The sequence below is a fragment of the Helianthus annuus genome, chromosome 17 (genome assembly GCF_002127325.2).
Source record: "Helianthus annuus cultivar XRQ/B chromosome 17, HanXRQr2.0-SUNRISE, whole genome shotgun sequence".
NCBI classification, from domain to species: domain Eukaryota; kingdom Viridiplantae; phylum Streptophyta; class Magnoliopsida; order Asterales; family Asteraceae; genus Helianthus; species Helianthus annuus.
Window position 1 is genome coordinate 20,526,672 of NC_035449.2, and position 10,323 is coordinate 20,536,994.

Below are 10,323 nucleotides of genomic sequence, written 5' to 3' on the forward strand. Positions count from 1 at the left end.
TTTTTTTATTATGGGTTCACTTTTTTGGGTGGTCAAATTTTCACAAACTTCAGTAAGAACTTTTGGGTCGGGTCGGATCGGGTCGCAAAACATAATAATGCCCTAACTTCCGTATCAAATTTCCATTAGCACTAGTCATAAAGAAATTCATATTCAGAGTTTGAAAATCATAAACATAATCATAGATAAATAAGAAAAATTGAACGTTTACCTCGAAAGAATTTATCTTAACAACACAAAAATATGAGATTTTAGTTGTGGGTATGCGGCTTTTTATCGCTCAAGTCATCTTCTGTGAATCCAACATTATCTCTAGAAATTAACATCACTAATCTTAGTTTAAAGCATATTCGAAAGATAACAAATTGAAAATTAACATAAAAAAACTATAAGTTATAACACACCCGAGAGTTAAAGAGATTTGGAACATGGAGTGGTGGACGGTCGCCGGAGGTGGAGGTGGTAGACGGTCGCTGGAGCAGGGTAGGGGTAGGGGGCTGGAGTGGGTGAACTGTGGGGGCGGGATGTGTTTTGCATTCACGGTTTGATTTTACTTTAGCCTAAAAGAGATAATGAAAAATGAGGATTTTACTTTAACCCTAAAAAAAGAATGAAAAATGGGAAAATTTGATGGATGCTGTGAATCGAACTCAGTATCTCGCAGTTGGAAAGGGCGCACAATGCCAGTGGAACACTAAACATTTTTCTTTAATGGGTTCACCCAAAATTTATTTATGGGTTCCTACTCTATTTTTTATATAGTTTTTCAATAAAAATTACAAACCGACTGGGTTCCAGACTGGGTTCCTGCGAACCCGTTCTTTTAACGTAGATCCGCCCCTGATCACATTCATAGGATAGAGGGAATTCAAAAGATGGTTAAAAGTGTCACATTTAAAAAGATAGTATTTACGTGGTTCTCCATATATACATGGGAGAGTTTAGTTTATAATAGAGTACATGTTGTATGCGAGAAGAAAGAGAACAAGATAGATAATTTATTTTTCTGATCTTAAAAATTTAGGAAAACTATTGAAATGTAATGTTTATTCATCTATCTTAAACTTAAAGAAAAAACACTCAAACGATAAATAATAAATCTACTATCTACTATTTCTAATAAAGCAAAACAAGTTTATGACACATGGCATTTGCTTAGGCTGGTTGATGCCACGTGGCATCTCATCCTCTCCTCTTTTTTTTCCTTTGAGCGGCAATGTATTTCTTCCTTCCTACGCTCTTTTTATTTTTGAAACTGCCTGAATTTTGGAAACTAATCAATTCTCTCAATCAATTGAAATCATTCTCCTCTCAAAGCCTAAATCATTCTTTCAACCGTTTCTCTCTGGCTTCACTCTACATCCTCTTCAAATCAAACTTGGATCCATAGATTATTTTCAATGAAGAATCTAACTGATGTTGGTAATCATATTCAAAGTTTCTCTCTGGCTTCACTTCTACATCCTCTTTTTCTTCCTCATCTTCTACATCATCAAAACCTAACATCTTCATCTTCAACTGTATAAGCAGGTATGTAGGTTTTCTGTTTTCACACCAATCAAAAAACCCTAAACCTTTATCTTTCTTCTTCAATCGCAAGACAAAGACTTTCCTAAAACCTACTAATTCACTTCCAGAATCCGTACTCAATATTGATTTCATATTCGTTTTTCATCAAGGTAGGTTTACATTACTTTTCCTTAATGAAATTTGTGTGTGATTGCAAAATGTTAAGATACAATCATTTTCTCATCTTCTCTCAAATCACCTTCCAAAATATGAACGAGTTTCCATCTTTAAAAAAGAATTGCTATAAAAAACCCTAGATCTATAAATCGTTACGTATTCCATTGTTTGTTCATCAATCATCGATTCGACTGTTGATCCATCTTTCAATCAAAATCTTCGAGGTTAATTTCTTTAATTGTTTGTTAATGCATTCATTCTGTGTTCTTTTTCCATTAATTTCACTAATTAATCCATTGTTCTTGTGTAGATTATAAAGCGTAATTGGCCGTATCTTTCAAAACATATGTGTTATTTGATGTTTATTGTGTAGATTATAAACCCTAATTGTATTGAGTTCATCGTTAAGTGAAGTGCAGGGTTTACTTTTTTTTTTTATTAACGTTTACCTTGAAACATGTATTTTGGAAGGTGTTCATGAAAATTGTATTCTTGATTTTTTATTTGAACTAGAATTGAGACCCGCCGCAATGCGGCGGGGATTCTTTAGTTATAACTAAGTTGACTTAAGACCCGCACGTTATGTTAAATCTGTCAAACGAAAAAAAAAGACGATGTAAAAACGTTCACCCATACACGCACGTTGCGTCGTGTTAACTCGCAAAATTTAGAATGAAACGTAAAAAAAGTTAAACCAAAGACGCACGTTGCGATGTGTTAAGTCACAAAATTTAGAACCAAGCATAAAGCGGAAAATTTGCGGAAAATGAAAACTATAAAGGATCAAAGTTGAAAGTAAAAAAAGTTATGAGGATAGATTGCAAAAGATAAAAAGTTTTGGGTTAAAAGCAAAAAAAAAAAAAAAATAGTTTTGGGTTAAAAGTAATTTATGAAATACTTTTGGGTGAAAAGTAAAAAAAATCAATTTTTTTTTGGAAAATCTCTAAAGCCAAGGTTACGACAACCATATGCATAACCATTTTTTCTTTAGAAAACACCCAAAGCACAACCTGCTTTGTGGCGGGGCGTAAAACGACTTCAAATAGTATTAATGTCACACAACCGTGATCGACCACCAACACTGAGTCGACCTAGGATCTGCGTGTTGCGACGAACCTGTCAACCATGAAAAAATAGAGGTAAAAACGTTGAACCACATATGCACGTTGCGCCATGTTAACTTTCAAAATTTGAAACAAAGCATAAAAAGTTGAACCACACCCGTACGTTGCGTCCTATGAACTCGAAAAATTTAGAACTATACGTAACGAAACGTAAAAACGTTAAACCAAAGACGAGAAGTATAATTGACAAAAGTTGTGAAGTTAAATTGCAAATAATGAAAAGTTTTGAGTTAAAGTTAAAAAAACAAATTTTATAGGGTTAAAATTGCAAAAGGTAAAACCTTTGGGTTAAAACTAAAAAATCAAGTTTTTTTTTTTGAAAAATCCCCAAAGCACATGTTACAACTCTATATGCATGAAAAAGTTACTTCTTTATATAGGTTTTAATTCTCATATAATATCTGATTTTGAACTTCCTGTTTGGTTTTCACTACACTTTTATTAACGAACTTTCGCTGATTTAGGGATAATATTGAACCTATTGTTTTTTTATTATTTTAAGATGAGATTTTTTATATGATGTTATAGATTACAATAATTTATTGGTCGTATCTTTCAAAACCCCTATTCTTGATGTTTATTGTATAGATTATAAACTGTAATTGTATATGTTTTCTTTATTAGTTCATACAAAATTGAAGTGTAGGCTTCAGTTTTTTTTCTTTTGTAATGGTTTACCTTGAAACATGTCTTTTCAAGGTGTTAAAGAAACTTACATCTTCGAATTTTTCTTTGAAATCCCATATAAAATCTTATTTATAACTTCGTCTTTGTTGTTCACTAAACTCTTTTTCACTAACTTTGCCTAATTTGGTCATATTTATTTTACCTTAACATGTAAAGCAACAACTTTTGACATTAACATATGTTTATGTTTTTTAAAAGAAAGTTCGAGGTTTATATCAGATTGAAAGCCGACTAAATAGTATTATTCTCTGTTTTCTAGAGCAATGGTTCCAGGCTTTCTGAAGATTATTTTGTATGCTTCTACGTCATATCTATATCTGGTAATATTGGATTAAACTGTATCTTAGTTGTGTTATACGTTATACAATTATTAGTATAGAGTATTGCAACTCTTATTTGGAAAACTAATTCTTTCAATCAATATTACAGCTATCGCCCCCCTTTTACAATAACGTGGATGGTCGACAGTTGTTAGAGATCTTGGTGTTGAAAACACATATTTTGTTCTTTTTAACGTCGTTGTTGATAACACATTTGAAATCATGCATTTCAAGGTTGACCATGAATCGGATGTCAAAGATAAGTTTTGTCATATAACGATGATTCCAGAAGCAAAAAATCTGGTAACCTTTCAAATATCTAAGTTACTATGTTATGCTTACTTTATGTTTGTAGTTTATGTTATACTTTTTATTAATTTATTTAACTACTTGCAGTGGTTGCCAACAAAGTTCATGGACCATAGTTTCAATGATGAACTTTTACAACATCATGTCACGATTCGTTTCAGGCCTAATCAACACTGCATTGTTTCGGGCCTAAAACAATCAAGTATGGCCTAAAACAAAAGTTTCAAACGGAATACCGAAGCGAATATCTAACCGCCTATTGATCGCCGGATCTTCCACTATAGGGTTTCAGGTATCTTATTATTCTTTTCTTATTTCTTAATACAATTAAATTTACTTTTGTTTGATACAAATCTTTTGGTATGAGAGTTTGGTGATTGATACGTTCAGTGTGTTAACTTTGAGGCTAAATTCTGCATTCTTTCTTTGGTTTTGATCAATGTAGTTAGGGTTAATTGAATATTTAAGACTTTTTTTTGATCTGTTTCATCATTACTTGAAATTGTTAGGGATTTTGAGTGAAGGAGTTGATTTCGCAGCGTTTACGATTTCAAACTAACCAGGTAACCTTTTCATTTAACTCATTTTTTTCAAATGATCTTCAGTATATGCCATATTTTCTGTTTTACTTACTGCACAGTGCACATAAGTAAATTTTTTTAGCTAGAAGATGCTTTTTGATGATTACTTTGTTTGAATTATGTTAATGAACTGAATATAATGGTGATTTTGAGGTTTTTAGATGAGGATTTGACACTACAAACACTACTGTTTATAATGGTTGCATCTGATTTAAATGGTGTATTGATTGGCCTTGGTTCAATGTCTTCAATTGCTATATCTAACTGAAACTGAAACAAAAAAAAAACCTCTTTTAATAAATTAATAAGAAGTAATGGCGAAATGGAAAAAAAGGGCTTTCCCTGAATTAAGACTACAACTAATATAGCTCTAATAGATAATTTTAAATATGATGTGTACATATACCCATATTATATGACTGATGCAACTCGATTGTGAACTGAGATTCTTATGAAAATGTGATCTGATTGGAGTGGAAGCTGCTAAATGGAGTACATGTGGAGAGCTTGAAGGGTACTAAGATGAGATGTTGTGATGAACAATTTTCTTTTCTTTAGAGACAATTAGTGTGATAAAAGATCCATGGTATTATTTTTAAATGTATAAAACTCTTTGATGATAAGATTAGTCTGTGTATTTGAAAATTACTGTTATGAACAATCCATGATCATGCTAACTAAGGAGCTTAGTTTACCTTTTTCCAAATTTTGGCTTTTCAGGTCAAAGGTCAAAGTCTGGTGCTGCCTTTTACCATCAACCATGTACCACACAAGTATTGCTTATTATTTGTTCATGTACCAGTTCATTCTAGAATGTCAATGATCAACATTTTCCTGGTATTTATAACATTTATCTGTTCTACAAACCACTTTTATGACTTGAATTTCAATTTTGTTGTATGATTTAGAGCGGCAGTGATGTTGAAATCTACTTATTTATGAGTCATGATTAGAAACAAGCAATGGATCCTTCTGAGCACTCTAATTTCATTATGTTTTATTTTAAATTCAAATGAGTACAATGAAGTTAAGATGCCATTAAGCTGATGGGAAAGTTTTCGGAAAAATACGATGTTGTTTGATAAATACTTTCTAGACTACACTTTTTTTTTTATCAATGTTTGACTCATCTTCTGTAAATTGGAACAGAAAGCCAGCTGGTGACTTTAATAATAAACTCTCTTTTGGCTTCAAACTTTGGTTCAAGTTTCAGTTAAGGCAGCCTTAGAGTGTGTCGCTTCATGTTTTGATTTTGTTATATAGGTAGCGCAATTGGTTTTATGTCAATTGAGATCAAATGAGGCATTAATTTTGTCATGTTTGGTAATATTTGTTCTATCTTTCAGTGTCATTAGTTTTCTATTAAAAATATAAAGCTTTCATATTGATTATGTGTTTGAACTCTTTTTTTGTAATGTGAAGCTAATTCGATACATAAAATACAAGCCACTCACTAATTTGTTACAAATTTGATTATGGAAGTAGTATATGTACATACTCTTTTAGTAACATGTAAACTTTTAATGTAACAAGGAGCATCTGGTTGAAATCACTTTATAGGAAGACAAGGCTTTTGAAGTTAAAAGAGATCCTACACTGAATCTTCTCACCAACAGCAAGAACAGGAGTAACCTGAGCTCCAATCAGAATCCAAGGTAAACTTTAATCTTTTTGCTAATTTGACGTAATTTTTTGCTAATTTGTCGTTGATTTAGACTCCATGTCACGGATATTACCTAAGGTAACAATATGTTCTTCTATGTTCTTCTGATTTGGTTACATTTTTCGTATGGTTGGTCTTCTTTTGGGTCTCCAGTTCTTAAAATGATCAAAAATGAAGAAAAGGATAAAATAAAATGCATGAAAAAGCTAGATGTGTTGGGCTAAAGCTATGAGCCTATGATCATGGTGTAGAAGCATGTTAGAGACATTTTTTTAATGTTATGCTTAAATGTACAGACATAGCGGTTTTTTGGTAATCTTGGATCAATTGTTCGATAAGAATCAAAATGGCATCTGGGATTTGTTACAAAAAGTTAACGAAAATCATGCTTCAAAATTTGCCATTTTGACAACTCACAAAAAAATATTGTAACTTCATGTTTTTGGCCACCATGAAGATGCTGGATCCTGTTTTTACTTTTTTTCCGGGCCTACTGCTTCGTTTTTTACATACTCATTGAAGAAGTGGAGCCAGTAACTTAAGGGAAAAATTGTCTGATGCACTGGTTATGGGTCACAGGCAGCAGGTCGTAGAGTCAAATATATAGTCGGGTCACAGGTTGAAAGGGTCAAAGTAGCTTGTGATTTTCAACCATTAGGTTTGTGTTGTTTTTAACTTTTCTTACTCAATCATAGAAATGTACATTGTTGGGATGTCCTTGAGTTTGTTTGTGTGTTCCTCCAAGGCCTGAACACTGTTGAGAAAAATCATATTAACACCATAGTACATTGTCGTGTGATGATGTTTAGTTTTTCTGGTACAGTTTTGTTAGTTTCCAATTGGCGCTGCTAATTTGTTTTGTTCCCTTTTGCAGGACTTATCTTTTAGCTTTCAAAGTTGTTATCAGCTGGCGTTAGTTGCTGTTACTCTATTCAGGTATGTATAGGTGTTTTTTTTCCAAATTCTAGAGGTATCATCCCCATTTAAACGTGTTTGCATCTTCTTTCCTATCCTTAGTGTTTTGTTTCATGTTGACTATTTGCAGTTCCTATATGAAGTTTTTCGGCTCATGACAAGATGCAAGGGTTAGCTTTGTGTGTTTCACAGTGTGACAAATTTTGTGGTCTTGCTTCTTCAATTCGGGTTTGCATTTGTCATTAGTTATTTTTCATGTTGACTATTTGTAGTTCCTATGTGAAGTTTTAATTTGATTAGATTAGTGATTATCGATTCTTGAAAAAAAAAACGATTATTAATTAAAAGATAAAATGACTGATTATATTGTATCTTGCAGTTGCTTGCGTTGGCATATGTATATAATAAACACAATGCATGGGAGCAGTTCTATGTTTACTGGAAATGTGGTGTTGAAGATAATGACTATATGGTATTTAAAGTTGTTGATGTTAAAACTTTTGAGGTTACTCATTTTAAACTTGACCGTGAAGCCGAGGTGAAAAACAAGTTTTACCATATCCTCATACATCCAAAATTAAAAAGATATGGTAACATTTTAACTATTTTATTATGTTTTGTGTCAACTTTCTTTTTCATGGTTTATAAACTTTTAATAACTAATTCGTCGTCATGATATGTTATGCTTTATCTTGGAAATGTTATCTAGGGAAGCGCAAATGATACCGAGTACCGATTCGGAACCGGTACCGAATTTACCAAACCGACTAGATTTTCAGTACCGATTCGGTACCGAAATTTGTGGTTTTGGTACCGGTACCCATTTTTTGAGATTTTCAATACCGCTATTTTCGGTACCGGTTGGTACCGAGCTCATCCCTGCCATCCACTATACTTAAGTGGTTGAACGATTGCCTTTTTCACTGTTTTAGGGTAATTGCTATAAATGGCTTTTTTTTTTCTCAAGTTCCTTTTTTTCTAAACACAAGGTTTTGGTTTTCTTTGTCTTCACTACCACCCCCCACAACAACACCAGCAATTACCTTTCCTCTTACAACACCAACTCTGTCAAGGCAAACCCAGCTAAAGGCCAAGGTGAATTTTCGTTTTATAGGATAACATAAATTGAATAGCACTAAAATTACAGTAGTAAAAAAAACAGTTATATATGAATGGGTCAATTTTGATAATCTGTTATCAATTGCCAAACTTGATTTATAAGCAATTTTTACCTTCTAAGCAATTGCCTAACGTTATTTAGACTTAAAACTTTAGTCTTATGCAGATTTGGGGGTTGCCAATGCCAAATGACTATCACTTCTAGCGTTTATTTATTTCTAACGTATTCAGGCGAGACGTCTGGTATGACTGTTACATTTGTTATGATTGATCATAGGCTTGAAGATAATGTTGAAGAAAGGGAATATGCAACTACAAGTGGTGGTCAAGTATGGTGCTCTTAATATCTCTAGAGGAAATTAGGTGATCAAAATGAAAATTCAATTCCCAGCTTTATACTTTTGGCATAAAAAGAACTTTAAAGATTATAACATCACGATTAAAATGTTATAGGTTGGTCCACTTTGTTGTTGGTCTGACGGATTGTGCCTCTCAATGTAACGGGCTAGCTTATTTGGTTACCCTAAGGACTCAGAACTTTAATAGAGGTATGATTTTCAGGATTGTTTATCGAAGTTTAGTTATCTATGTAATTGCTTGAATCTTAATTTCGTTTTGTTTTGTTTATTCTTGGTTAGATAAGGAAATGATGGAAAAGGAGGTGGGAGAGCATGTTAAAATGATTACAACTAAGCATAAACGAACCAAGTGGAGGCTAATGATCAGGAGTAAAATCCCAAAGAACAGGTGAGGCTATAAATGGGTGGGTTTAATTTATACATGTTATTTTATATTTTATTTAGTTTTAGTATTTTATTTTGTATTAATATATATAAAATGACATAAATACCCCTTATCTAACTCAAAATTTTGGATGAAGTTGGTGAGTTGGATGAAAATGGTTTTTGCTGAAGTTACATTTGAATGAATTAGACATATCAAGAAATACACTGAAGTTCCATTTTTGTTACATATTCGAGACTACATATAGCTTACTTGGATCTTGAGATGAATCAACCAATTGCAAAAAGTTATTACCCCGTATGTTTTTTATTTGCATATAACAATGAGGTATGTGTTTAATCCATCCATACAATTACTATAATTTAGACATGGGTAGGGTGGGTTGCGTAATGAGTCAAGACGAGTCATTACCATATGTGGGTCGGAGCAAATCGGGTTGAGCCGAAACAATTTTTGTCCCAATTTTTTGAAGTTTTATAATCTATATTTTGTTACAGTAGTAATATAGTTTCGCTATTGAATCTTTTCTATTAAAATGTTGTACTGGTACTTTCGGTACCGATACTTTCGCATGGTTTGTGTTCAACTATGTGATGATTAGACACATGTAAGAGGAGGATATTTAATTTACGCCAACTTTTGCAGGATGCCTCAAATGTACAATGGTGAATTTTCTGCAACAACCTTTGTTTTGAAATTCTTACATCGATCGCCAACATTCGGAGTGCATTTTTGAGCTTAAAAGCAAAAGGGATGTCCATACATGGAAGCATTGTATGTCCTCTATTTAATACTCCTTTTATTTCAACACGAAGGATATTCAAATTTTGAACATTTTACTTTACACAGCGAAATTGGAGATAGATATTATTGGTTTTTTTTTTTTTTTTTGCAATGTTATATTTAACTATAATTTGCTAATGTAACTGTGAAATTCTATTATATCATGAAATTATTACACATGTTTTATGTGCTTTTACAAATATTTTTAAGTTTTAAAGGAGGCAAGTTCCACTGGCCATATGTTTTGCAATGACATTCAACAAAAGTTAAGGCCAATCACTTTTAAGAGTTGGTTTGTACTTGAAACAACCTGTCTTCTCTCATGATCAATTGTATGTTGCTTTATCAAGGGTGAAAATACGAGATAGGGTCAAACTACTAATACTTAACAA

General features: G+C 32.5%; 1 long non-coding RNA gene across 7 annotated transcripts; it reads left to right on the forward strand.

Moving 5' to 3' along the window:
• Window positions 1-1,236: 1,236 nt before the first annotated feature.
• LOC110921623 lies at window positions 1,237-9,882 on the forward strand. Of its 7 annotated transcripts, none has more exons than XR_002582508.2 (14): window positions 1,237-1,530; window positions 3,757-3,817; window positions 3,927-4,120; window positions 4,214-4,418; window positions 4,636-4,689; window positions 5,428-5,544; window positions 6,268-6,362; window positions 7,245-7,306; window positions 7,416-7,513; window positions 7,665-8,380; window positions 8,682-8,767; window positions 8,858-8,952; window positions 9,043-9,151; window positions 9,794-9,882. It is a non-coding gene; the product is annotated as an uncharacterized LOC110921623 (long non-coding RNA). The 7 variants fall into 7 exon arrangements; XR_004886317.1 differs by having other exon boundaries at window positions 7,665-7,757; window positions 8,571-8,767; XR_004886318.1 differs by having other exon boundaries at window positions 7,665-7,757.
• Window positions 9,883-10,323: the final 441 nt, after the last annotated feature.